This window comes from Lichenostomus cassidix, chromosome 1, assembly GCF_008360975.1.
Source record: "Lichenostomus cassidix isolate B80296 chromosome 1, HeHo_3.0, whole genome shotgun sequence".
In the NCBI taxonomy this organism is placed as follows: domain Eukaryota; kingdom Metazoa; phylum Chordata; class Aves; order Passeriformes; family Meliphagidae; genus Lichenostomus; species Lichenostomus cassidix.
Genome location: NC_139479.1, coordinates 2772539 through 2785846, shown reverse-complemented (window position 1 = coordinate 2785846; position 13308 = coordinate 2772539). Strand labels below are relative to the sequence as shown.

Sequence of the window (13308 nt, the reverse complement as noted above, 5' to 3'; positions counted from 1 at the left end):
AAATGAAAAAGATCAGAGAGGGCTCGTTTCCACAGAAAGATGCTTTTGTGCAATATAAGCAAAAAAAGCAAGGCTTTCCCTGGCTTGCAATTCCGCCACCTTGTCCTGGGATTTGCTGCAGTTTGCACACACTGCAGTGGCTATTTCAACAGAAAAAGCTCTTGTTTTAGCCCAGAAACAGAGTTGTGCGAATTTCCCCTAATTTTTTTTTTTTTTTAATCTTACCTTTTCATCTATCCTGTTCTAACACCACATTTTGTGTTTCCCTTTTGCTCTCCAGAAAATGGCTATTGTCCCATTGAGAACATGCCCTTCTGCCTGTTCTGTGCAAATGGCAGATTGGTTGGAAAAACAGGAACACTTTCACTCCTTTCTGAAGGGAAGCATGCAGTGCTTGCTAAAAATTCCCATGCTTCTGCAAAACCAACTGTTCTTTCCATTAAAAAAACATCCACCTACTTGAGCAAACTTTTCAATACATCGGCCCAATTTTTCATTATGGTAAACTCTGAAATGCTCGAAATGGTTGAAAGAACTGTGCAAATATTTTCTCATATTTGAAAATGGGAAACTAAACCAAAAAGCTGCCAGATCAAAATGGAGCTTTCTGTGAAATTTCAAATGATGATGGGAGACAGTGTCCAATTTGGTCATTGAATCACAGAATGGTTTGGGTTGGAAGGGACTTTAAATATCATCTCATTCCAATTCCCCTGCCATGGGGAACTATTCCCCTTCCTCTAGACCAGGCTGCTCAGAGCCTCACCCAACCTTCTCTTCAAGATTGTGAAACATCAGTAATTACATTTAAAGCAAAATTAAAATGACTTTTTTACATTTAAGTAAGATAATAACAAATATTCTCTTGTTCTGGTATCTGAACTGATCACAGGAAGTGGTTTTCATCCTTCTGTTTCACAGAATCACACTATCAACTAGGCTGGAAAAGACCTCTGAGATCATCAGGTCCAGCCTAATGGCAAAGACTCATTTCACTAAAACAGGGATTTTCTGAGCTGTAAATCAGGTCAGAATTTTGACACAGGGGCTAAGGTGAGCGTTTGCAAGCTTCACATCGTCGGTAACAGCTTTTTTACAGAGTGTCCATCCAAGACTGTATTGATTTCCTAAATCCTTAAGCCAGATGGGACCAATTATCATAATCTATTCTGCTGAATGGCAGCAAAGATTTCTTACAGTCATTCTGTGTCACTGTCTTAGCACCACCTGTTGCCCTTTTCTAGACATTCCTCTTGGCATTTTCAAGAATGTAGAGAGCCTTGTCCTGATCGTCATCCTGCTCAAGAGTGTCACCAAACATATGTGAGCAAGATGACCTCAAAGTCTTTCTTCAGCCTTCCTGCAAAACCATGATGGCCCTGGGAATCCATCATCCTTCATCTGCTCCTATGGAGACAGGATGGGAGAGTTGGGAATGTTCAGCCTGGAGAAGAGAAGGTTGTGTGGAGACCTCAGAGCAACTTCCAGTATTCCCAGGGGTTACATGGAATCCAGAAAGGGACAATTCATCAGGAATTGGAGTGACAGGACAAGGATTAATAGGTTCAAACTGAAAGAGGAAATTTAGGTTAGATACACAAAGAAATTCTTTCCTAGGAGAGTGGGGAGGCTCTGGCCCAGGGTGCCCAGAGAAGCTGTGGCTGCCCCTGGATCCCTGGCAGTGTCCAAGGCCAGGTTGGACATTGGGGCTTGGAGCAGCCTGGGACAGTGGAAGGTGTCCCTGCCATGGCTGGGGTGGAACGGGATGATCTTTAAGGTCTCTTCCAACAAAAACCTTTCTGTGATATTATGATTTTATTTTGCTCTAAACCTCGGTGTCTGAAGCAGATTTCAGGGTGAGACAGGCTTTTGAATACTTTGCTTTTAGCAATAAGTGGTGCACGTGAGCCTCGTCATGTCTTTACCTACAAGTGTTTTTCAGTGTTTTCCTGTTAGTTCAAGGGCTCAGATACAAAATCTAGGGCAGCATGTCCCTTTGGATAATACAACGTTTTCTGAGAGTTGAAGTCAAAAAACACTGGGGTTCATAATGTAATTTTTTTATCTGTAACAGAACAAATAGACTTCAGTCCAAACAGCTGTCCTGAATGAAACATCTTCATTTTTCATCATCTCTGAAAGAAATGTCAAACAGAGAATGATTAAGGTTGGAGAGAACCTCCAAGATCTTCAGTCCAACCTGTGAGCAATCCCCACCTTGTCACCCAGCCCAGAGCACTGAGTGCCACATCCAAGCCTTAAAACAGATTTGGGACACACAGGACATGTGCCACCTCCAGGCGCTGTCTGAGGAGCTCTGCCATGTCACCTCTGTCCCCTCCCATCACCTGCTGCCCCTGCAGAGCTCCCCCCCTCGCCTCTGGGGTGTTGCTCCAGCAGCTGGGAGCAGGGGTGGCTCATCCAGAGGGTGATTCACTGTCACATCCCCAGCTGAGTCACCTTCTGCAGCAGCCTCGCCCTTCCTGCCCAGCCGGCAGAGAGGGAACTGCTGAGCCACCTGCAGAGCCCAGCAGAGCTCTGCCCTGCCTGCTCACACAGAAATGGCATTTTCTGGGCATCTCTGTGACTTGTTTGCAGTGCTGCCACGAGGTAGGTGTGAGAACAAGCGTGTGTTTGTGTGTCTGTGACTGCATTGGAGGGTGTAGAGTGGAAAATCAGATTTCTCCCATTCGTGTAGGGCTGAGTTTTTTGGAGTTGCAGGTTCTGGGGGAGGCTGTTTGTCTGCCTCTGGCTGTAATTTCAGGCATTTCTCTGTTGCATGATGCAGACAATGAAGAAATGCTGTGGAAAACTTGTGCTGAGTTAGCCAAATCAAAGATAAAATGGTGTGATTATGTATGGGAATAGCTGAAAAATTATTAATATAGAGAAATATCACCTTTCTTAGAGCTATGTGTGTATGTAGGTCTGCTAACAAAGCTGGATTTACAGGCATTTGTGTGTGAACAACACCAATTCCATGGACCTGAAGGCAAAATTTAAGTTTTTTTCCTGGTACCATGGCAAATGCAGAAAGCAGAGAAGCAGACTAATGTAAAGAAGAGAGAGATTATGGTTCACAAGTTTAAAACCCATAAAAATGTTGCTTATCTGGATATTAATTCTCCATTGGATTACATTTACATTGAGCTATGGCCTCCTCAGAGATCACCATACTCCAAGTAATCCAAGAGAATGCAAAAATGTAAAGATACAAGTTAATAAAGAGCAAGTAACTTTATGTATTTGCCCTTATTAATTGCTTTCTATTGAAGTGTAAGCATGTTAATTTTGGGCAGGCTTGTCTTCACCCATTATTCAGTTTTTAAAATATAAAAAAGCAGTTTTTTATATTTAAACCCCCATTCTGACACAGCTCATTTCTATATACTGGTTGAATTGTTCACCAGTAAATATTTTAAAAATAATGACATTTTCCCGCCTACCCTGTTTGGAGGGTTTTTTTGGGGTTTTTTTTTTTTTTTTTGGTTGTTTTTGGGGGTTTTTCTGAAAATGCTTCAACCTTTAGCTTTCTAATTTTTAATTTTCGCCACGTGGTTGGAGAATTTTGCAGTTCTTACAAAGATGCTCCACTCAGCCTTTCCCTATTGATTTACTGGGTGAGTTGTTCCTTGAATCCCAGCAGTGACATAGAGAATTGCCCTTCTGGGGAGAGGAAGGGAAATGTTTTGGTTAAAATAGGTAAAAAGCACAAATTTTGCCCCCCAGCCCAAACTGAGAATGAGTGAGAAGTTCAGTTCTGGTCATGGAAATTTGCACTGAGAGTTTATTTCACCATTATTCCTATTTGCTTTTAGACTGATACTCAGCTTTGTCTCTTTTGGGACTGAGCTGCCAAAATACAGGGAAAAAATCTAACAGTTTTGCCTCATTTTGGAGATTCAAGATATTTACAAGGGATTCAGGCAAGCATCCCAACTTTCCAAATAACTCTGATCAGACCTTTGGCATTTTTAAATTTTTTTCTCCTCGTTAATTGTTGCCTCATAAAAACCCTGCTGCAATTCATGGGAATTTCAAGTGTTCCCTGGACCTTCCCTGCCAACATATTGTTTTTTGAACTCAGCTATCAGTATAAGCAGAAAGAAAACAAAACTAAAAATGAAAATAAACAAATTATCTCACTTTCCTTTTAGCCCATTGCTTGGGAAGGAGTGTGAGTTGTTTGAAATTGACACTGCACTCCTGACTACTCACTGGTGCTGAATGTCCTGGTGATCAATATCCCCTTCATCCAGACACATTATCTAACCAGATACTTACAGGTAAATTCCAAATCAAATCCTTTCTTTTCCCGCTTTAGAGCTTTTAAATAGAAATTATCTTTCCTTCCCTATTTTGAAGTGGTTCTTTCATAGGAGAGATATCAGAGTCTTCTCAGAGATTGCCAAAATTATATTGGTGTCCAGACTGTGACTAAAACAAATCCATGAGAGCTGCAAAAAGCCATAATTTCTGCTCCTTGAAAAAGAGTTGCCTGTTCATATCCAGGCAACAGGATTTGTCTATATATCTGCCTATCTCTCCTGAATTAAATGTCATTTTTACATAAGGGAACCTTTATTAGTGAATGTCACCCACACCTGTGAGAGGTAATATTTATAAAGGTGTCTCCTTTTTGTTGCCTGACTCGTTCATCCTAAATGGTATTTTGATAGGTAAAATGTTAATCCTTTCTGGTTCTAATGAGAAAATCAGGTGCTGGAATTGCATTTTGCCAGTGGGGAAAAAAATAAAATACTCTCTGCTCTACTCATGTTGTTTCATATCAAAAGAAATAAATATCATTCAAATATCCCATTTCATTGATGATGAAGATGATGATTAATACAATGAAATTTTCATTATTATCCTACTTTCTTCAGATTTTTGAATGAATTGGCTGTTGAACCTGGGGAAAAGGAGGCTCAGGGAGGACCACAGTGCTCTCTACAACCACCTGAAAGGTTGTAGCCAGCTGGGGGTTGGTCTTTTCCCCCAGGTGACAAGTGACAGGACAAGAGGAAACAGCCTCAAGTTGCACCATAGGATGCCTTGGCTGATGCTAGGAAAAATTCCTTCACTGGAAGGGTGGTCAAGCACTGGAACGTGCTGTCCAGGCAAGTGGTGGAATCACTGTCCATGGAAATCTGCAAAAAACACGTGGATGTGGCACTTGGGGACATGGTTTAGTGGTGAACACAGCAGCAGCCTAAAAGCACAGCAAGTTTTGCATCCTTTAAGTGGTTCAGTCCTCAGTTCTCCCCATTAAGAATCCAATTTATCCAAGGCTGTGCCACATGCTAAGTAGATTTTCATAGGCCCACTGCTCTGAAAGAAATATGGCAAAAGAGCTGGTTATGGGATTTTTTCTAGATCCAGATGTGACAATTCGCTAATTTTTATCGTTTGTTTCAAACTTGTATTTTAAAAGCTGTGTTTAAGGAAATGGCAAATGATGTGATTACTTTTTTTCTCTCCACATGACACTCCTGAGCAAAAGGCAGTGCTTGAAGACCCACCATCCATCTGCACTGAAATCTTCCTCATGAGACAAAACTGCAGGAAGGAGCCTTCAGGGTGGATCTTGTCCCTGCACAGGACACCAGGGCCAGCTCTGGGGACCACTGCTGTGACAGAGCAACTGGCTGTGAGCAAAGAACTGCAGGGCCACGGGAGCTGGGCTGGTGGCAGGAAGGTGGCACAGCAAGGGATGCTCCACCTCCCTCCTGGCTGGCCCTGCATCCCTTTCCTACCTCATGTTCCCACTACTTGCTTTCTGCAGAAACATTGGCTGAGTATTTTAGCCACACAGGTAGGGCTTGAAAGATCAGAAGATTTTTTGGTATGAAATGATTAAATGCAGGAGATGCTGCCAGCTGGGCTCACTGAGAGCTGGACATGATCCCCACTCGCTTTGCTGCATCTCCTGCAGGAAAACACAGGATTTTGGGGATCCTGCCAGGGGTACTGTTCCTGCACCCACCTCTGGGTGCAGCACGAAGCTGTCAGCACACTCAGTGTCTCTCTCTCTGCTGTTTTATCTGAATTAACAGGAATTATGTATCACACTTTCACAGGATCTGTGGTCATTGTGTTACTGAGAGCTGCTGTGTGCAGAGCACAAAGATTGGGCTTGCAGGACCCCCCCAGCCTGCCTGCCCTCCTGTTCCCATCCTGCCAGGCATTTGATGGCCCCAGGAACACCCTTGTTGGAGTCTGTAACCACCACACTGCTCTCGACCAGGGGTTTCTAACCACAGCTCTACTGGGCAAACCTGGTGCCACCTCGTAAGGATGAAACTGCTGCTGGCTGCAGTTTGTTTTGGGGATCAACTGGTTTTGGGGCTGTCTCCTGCTGGATTTATGTTCTCTGAAGAGTTAAGTACATTAGTGTGGGTAATCTCACTCCATTACCTTCTATAAAACTGAATCTGTGATTTCCTCCCTGGTGAGCATTTACCATAGTGAAATAGGCTACTATTTTCATATTTAACTCATTGGTAACTCATAAAACCAGCTCAAGTTGTCTGCCCCAAAGAGCAGAAGCTGTGGGACGGGCTGGAGGGTCAGAGCATTTACAAGACCTGCAGTGCTCTCAGCATCGCCATCACATCCCTATCCCATCCCTCCCCCTGCTCCTTTGAAATCCACTAAAATCAGAAATTTATAAGGCTTCTTAAAAATCCGAGATGAAGCAATTAAACCTCCAGACTGGAGGATGTGAACCTTTAAAGGCCCTTTGCAGAATATCAAAAGAACGAGAGGATTATATTTAGCAGGTGTGACAGCCCACGCAGGACATTTCATTGTGAAAGGGGCTGACATGAACCAGGAACCGATACTTAAATTAATATAAAACATCTTGGGGGAAAGGTGTTTTCTTTTCTTTTTTAAGCACTGGGAAATCATAATGCTTTCTGGCTTCTTCAAAAGCGAGAGGTCCAAATATACAGGAGTCATCTGGCATGTAAAAATAAAAAGTCTGGGGAGGGGACACACACACATAAAAATGCTTTGGATGGGGTTGGGAGGCAAATGTTGAGGGCCAAGAAACACCACTGTGAATTTTCCTCCCCTGACACACCTGAGGCTTTGCATTGCTGCTTGCAGATTCAAGATTTTTCCCTCCCAGGGCAGATTGTGCAGGGCAGCACTGGGACAGGGTGTCCTGCCTGGCTCCTGGCACTGCGGCAGCATCCTCTGTCCTGCCACCTCTCCTTGTCCCTTCCCCAGCGTCCTGGAGACAGAACCCTTCATTACAGGGGTGCTTTATTCTGATCACTCCTGTTTCTATTCCTATCACACCCTACCCAAGCCTTGGAGTGGAAAATTTGACTTGGTATTCTGTGGGGAGGCGTCCACCACTTTCTTGCTTCATTCACTACGGCGTGTTCCTAATTTTAGCCGAGCTGCTCCGTTTTGATTTTCCTGAGCTGCGGATTAAACGTCCAGAAGCTCGAGTTGTTTTCACGCCCACTCGCTGAGGGCCACACGAGTGATGCTGCCCATCCACGGCAGGGGAGGCTGCGGGGAAGGTGGGGTGGGTGACAGCACTGTCCCCAACTCTGAGAAGGGACCCCACGGGCTCACCAGATCTCCGTAGGTGGGTGATGAAATGGCACACGGTCCCACTTTTGGGGTATTTTATCTCTTCACTCTGCTCATTCCAGCACTGGGTGGTTTCTTGGGACCTTTGGGTTCTTAGTCACCCCAAAAAACACACAGAGGGGTAAAAAGCCCGTCTTTCTGCTGGAGCTCCTCTGAGGGAGGGAGGGAAGGAGGTGTGTGGCTGCCTGGATGTGCATTATCAGGTACCCTTTGGCATCGAGAGAGTTAAAGGTCTTCGGCACCCACCAGCCCTGGTCTAGGCAGTGTCTAAAATCAGTCCTAGACCCGCTTTATTTTTTCCTTAAAAACAGGAAATGGAGCCCTGAAGGCTTTTTAACTGGAGAGGGAGAGTGAGGAGGGGGTATAGTCGCTCTGCCCATACCCAGCCCTGAGCCTGACCCAGACTTGGGGGTCTCTGTGTGTGTTTTTTTTATTCCTTCTCCCTTTTTTTTTTTCCCCCTATTATTTTGGCAGACTTTTTGGAATGTCTGGGAGCTAAGGGCTTTGCTTCATGGAGCAGAATTCTGAAGCAAGAAAAAGAGAAAGTTATAGACTAAACCACAGAAATGTAAACATGTCTGCAGCTAAAATAACTCCACTTTCATTGAAAACACTCCTCGCTTACAATCAGACTTCTGTGCGCTACGCTCAATAAAACTGCATGCTAATAGCAACCAATTAATACATTATGTAGCTCTGCTTTAAAAACCGAGACGCTTTTAATTATTATTTTTTAATTTTTTTTTTAATTATTATTTTTAACGAAGGGTTTTGTGCCCCGGACGGCGGTGCCGGGCGCTGAGCGCTGGCGGGCGATGCCCGGCTGGGGCCGAGGCGTGCCCGGGGAAGGTCGGGGCGAGGCGGCGGAGGGACCTGCGGAGCCCCGGTAAGGAGCCCCGGAGGGTCGGGACGGGGACAGGGACAGGGACGGGGACAGGGACAGGACCGGACAGGGACAGGACGGGGCGCACCGCCCGCTTCTCGCCCGGGTTTCCCCGCGGGCAGCGTGTGCGAGGTGAGTGGCGATGGCATCGCCGGGGTGGATCCCCCTCAGTGCCCCTGCACCCCTGGGAGATTGGGCTGCAGCTCCGCCCGGAGCAGCCTCCCCTGCCCCCTTCGCCCCGCTCCCGTTTGATCCCCGAGCATCCCGCTATTCATCCCGCTGCCCTCCTCACCACCTGGTTTGGGGGCCAGGCTGGCATTCCCGTCGGTTCCCCGCCACAACCGCGCGCTTGTTCTCTGCCCCTCAGACGCGCTCTTGTTCCCCGCGCGGTTACCGAGGGCGAAGCGGGCCGGGCCGGGCCGGGCCGGGCCGGGCTGCGCCCCGCCGAGCTCCGCGTCCTCCCCCCGCGGCTCCCGCTCACCTCCAGCTCCGCCCGGCCCCTCCCGCCCCCCCGAGCGGCCGGGGAAGGACGCGGGCCCGGGGGCGGGGGTGCCGGGGGTCCCGGGGGGTGCCGCGGGGTCCCGGAGCGCCCCGGGCGCGGAGCCGCCCCGACGGCGGCGGGGGAGCCGGGCAGCGCCGGGAGCGGCGGCGGCGGCCGCGCTCGGCGATTGGAGAGAGGAAGAGGCGCCCGAAGCCGGGGGCCAGCGCGATGGGCTAAGCCCGTCCCGACTGAAGTGACTCACCGCAGTCGGCAACGCCGCCGTCCCCTCGCCCGCTAACTCAGTCCCTCCCGAGCTCCCGCCGCTGGCGGCCGCTGCCTTCCCCCGGCCCGTCCCGTCCCTTCCCCTCCCCAGGAGCCCGGACCGACCCCAGCCCAGCCCGGTAAGTGCTTTCCCTTCGGCGAGCGGAGCGCCGGCCGTCGGGGCGGCAGCGGCGGGGAGTTGGGCGAGGGAGCGGCCGGGCGAGTGACCGCTCGGGCGAGTGGCCAGCCGGGCACAGACACCGGCCGGGGCTCGCTGGCCCCGAGGGCGGCACGGGGACCGTCCGGCTGTCCCGGCGGCGGCTGGAGCGTGGCAGCCCCGAGGGCTCGGCAGCCGCAGCCGAGCATCCTCTGCGCGAACCCTGCCGGGTTTCTTTAAGTTTTAAAACTGGCTTCGGGCCGGCCGCTGGCTTTTCGGGCAGGAATGATATCGCGGTCCCCCTCGCCATCACTTTTCCCCTCCTGGATCGTAATAGCAGCGTTGGTGCCTTTGTAATTCTTTCAACAATTCATCATTCAATTAACGAACAGCTCTATGGGCTTTCAAAAGCTGGCCAGCTCTTGCATGTAGGAAAAACCTTCAATTACCTGCGTCGCTGGGGGGAGTGGGAATTGGTTTTGGTACTTTTCAGAGTGAGGGATATGCAGGGCTCTGTTTTGGTGACCAGATGACTGCTGAGCAGTTTGGAGCGCACGTAATTGTATTTACAAAAGCTGCAGTTGCAAGTTCTGGCTAACATAAACTTCCATTCATTGCTGCCTTTGCTAAGAGCCCACGGTGCAAGGAAATGCCTCGCTCTTTAATGAAGTTTTTAATTTGTATTCTAAGTGTCGTTCTGTGAGTTAACTCTGTTCTGAAGTAAGAGTTTGGGAATTACATTCTGCCCCATTCTGCCCATGTAATTTTGAGTCCATTAGGAAAACCGGGATAGGTCTATGAACTGCACATGGAGAAATGTCACATTCCTTTGGTTTAACCCTTTGAGCACTTCCCTGGTTTCTCGGAAACAAGTGAAGCAGACAAAGACAGCTTTTCACTAGGGTATGAAATATAAACTTTCATCAGGATACATATATCAGGTATGTGATTTCAGCCACACCTGAACTGATAGGAAAATCAAGGAAGAGAAATAGATTGTATGATAGCTTCCCAATTAAAAGTAACTAAATAAAGGCAAAAATAAACCAAGCCATCCCTCATATGGGACAAATATATTTTTGTGTTGTCTTATCTATTTCTTAAAGGGCATTTATAAAAACAAAGATATGGTACACCGGAATAGCAACATCAGTTCTTATTTTCTCTTTCACATGCATATGTGGGCAAACAATGGCAAATTCTTTGAAAAACTGCAAGAAAAAAATCACCACCTCCAAAAACATTTCAGGGTTTAGCGCTTTGAACAGCATCTGTCCCCACCTCCCACAATTTAGTCCCAAAGTTAAACAAATCCTATAGTACTGGATAGAGTTACATGTTACAGGAATTTTATAAATGATCTGTCAGGGTAAGTCCTAGGTGTGATTAGTCGGACTTTGTGCTCCTAAGGTGTTGCTCCATTTGGATTGTCGTTTCTGTAGCATTTGGTTCTTAAAGATAGATTCTAATAGGCATATATATTAAGCATATAAATGTGTATTCTGATGGTGTTTAAGCAGTAGTGCCCGTGTGGCTTCTCTCTCCTTCTTTTAAGTGAATTTGAGCTCTTTGTGAGGCACTAAAGAAATCTGGTCGAGTCCATTGAGGACTCACAATGATGGGAGCCATGAGCCTAAACCCCAGATTGTTTCAACTTGGGAGTTGTGTCTCTCATCACAAGGATGCTCATTTGTTGGTCCTTTTCTGTCTGGAACATCGGGTTGGATGCCACTGCTGTCAGTGTTCAAATGACAATTCTCCCTACGACCCCGCTGTGTGAAAGTGTCTTTGCTACCTGCTCTGCTGTGGGAAGTTTATTTTCTGTGCATGCACGGAGCTGTGTAAACAAACAGAAAACCCTGGGAAGGCTGTGGCAGTCCCGTTGGTTTGAACAACACCCCGTGAGCTGAATACCTGGCTGCTGATGAGGCAAATCCTTTCCCACTGCGCTTTCTCCAAACCCCCAGTGCTTTGCTATCACAGCGTGAGGCTCATGGCACTGCTCTCCCTCTGCAGAGTGTTTGATTTTGATGGCTTCACTGTGATCCCTGCACGCAGCAGTTCCTCCTCCAGTGAGGATCAAAAAACACATGAGAAGCTTTTGCGGTGCTGATGGCATCTGGTAGCCCCAAAACATTACATGTTACATTTCCTTCCCTTCCCTCTGCATTACTAAGTGCTCCAGGAGTTACAAGCAGGTAACAACAAAATAATTTCAAATATTTGGGTCGAAACAAACCCTTTCTCTTGAATATCCATTGCGTTGGGGGTTTGTTCCACTATCAGGAAGCTTGCCATTTTCTTTAAGTGAATAGTTGTATTTTTTTTTTTTCAGGAAAAGGCAGCTGTAGGGGCAAACTGTACTTCTTTCAATCATGTGAGCAGCTCTGTGGAAATCTGTGTCCTGAACTCGAGGTGGAAGTTGTTGACAGGGGGTGAGGCTGGAAAGGGCCCTTTGGGTCTGATCCATATCAGCTGAGGTCAGCGGGGCAGGCTTAGCCCTGAGTGCCTAAAGCTGCCCACTGCTTTTCTGTCCAGCTGGGAAGGGATGCCAGGGATTAGCCTATGCTTTGTATGGCATTTTTCCTATACAGTTGGTTTCAAATGCTTTTCTTAAAAAAAAAATAAAAATAAAAAAAGTTCATACGGGGCAAAGATATTTTCAGCCTGAATTATAATGTTGTTTGTCTTGGGTTGGAAGAATTACCTTTTGTGTGATAACACCACGCTGGTTTTCATTATACCCACAAGTGGCCACTCTCACAGCTGCTGGAATATTTTTTACTTCCCCGAGAGGTTCCGGCCATGCCCTTTTTGACACGCAGGTTTCCCAGGAAAATCGAGCATTTTGTCTTTTTGGTTGAAGGATTGAGTCAAAAAAATTTGTATCACTTTGGTATTTTGGAAGATAGTGGTACAAGTGGAGAAAATCGAATATATTTCCTTCACAGCGTAGTTAAGTAGTGTAGGTAGAAAACTGGCAGGCTAAAATTACTTTGCTAAATTTAAATGTAAGTAAAAAGCAGGCAATAGGAAAAAATTAAAGGGTGTATCTAAATATGGAGTTGTGGCCATATCTGTTATATTTAAACTGCATTTTAACCTCTCTTATTTATATTTAGTGGTCTGTGTATAATCTGGAGGGCTTAATTGAATTCAAGAAGCAGTAATTTCACAATGAAACCCTGAGTGTATTCTGCTGTGGACACAGTGCACGTCCTCATTAATGGGCGATTTATCAAAAGTCAAACGTGTGCAGTGAGGTATTTTTTATGTTTGAGAGCAAAAATAATACTTGATCTAAAATAAGCATGAATGGATTTGCAAAACGCCTGCTTTTCCTGCAGTGCTGTGGCAGGAGTGTCTCCTGCTGCCTTGGGTGCCACTTTCCCGTGTGTGGAGTGTGAGATTCCACCACAGCATTTATTTTCCTCACCTTACCCCCATTCAGAAATGCCCCTTTTTAATTCAGAAAGCTGCCATGGTCAGTGGATTGTTCTTGCACGCTGCTTGCATCAGCTGCAATCCCTCCTTGGCACAGCTTCATTCCAGTAAGAAAAAAACCATTATTCCAGGAACAAAATACATAGTTATTTTTGTTTGATAACGCATCACATAAATATTAATCGCCTGCCCAAAGAGAAAACAATAAACATGTGTTTTCATTTTAGCTGGAGATACAACCAGCTTTGATAGGAGGTGGTTTAAACCCAAGGGCCTCGAGCTGTAGCCACACAACTCTGGGTGACCACAAAGGGCTGGGGAGTGGCTGCTGTGCACAGGTGGGGGTTTGGTTTTGCTTTGAGGCCTTCTGTGTTGATTCGTTTTAATATTTAATGCATGATACAACACTCAGGTGCTCATTAAAGTGTCTTGGCAGTAGAGTTGCTTCCAGCTTTCGGAAAGATGCCGTGC

The 13308-nt window shown here is 46.5% G+C and overlaps 1 protein-coding gene and 1 long non-coding RNA gene across 5 annotated transcripts in view; both read left to right on the top strand.

The window, feature by feature from the left end:
- Positions 1 to 2492: 2492 nt before the first annotated feature.
- Positions 2493 to 6077, top strand: LOC146444070 (uncharacterized). The gene is made up of 3 exons (XR_014856481.1): positions 2493 to 2610; positions 4158 to 4286; positions 5003 to 6077. It is a non-coding gene; the product is annotated as an uncharacterized LOC146444070 (long non-coding RNA).
- Positions 6078 to 8377: 2300 nt separating this feature from the next.
- The window catches only part of ERG (ETS transcription factor ERG), a 133792-nt gene continuing 128861 nt past the window's right edge, over positions 8378 to 13308 (top strand). For 2 of the 4 annotated variants that reach the window (XM_085081512.1, XM_085081263.1), the window contains exon 1: positions 8378 to 8497. The gene's annotated coding sequence lies outside the window, so the exon portion shown is untranslated. Of the gene's footprint in view, positions 8498 to 9086; positions 9377 to 13308 lie in introns of those variants that run through there. The other 2 variants (XM_085081347.1, XM_085081584.1) reach the window with 1 other exon arrangement.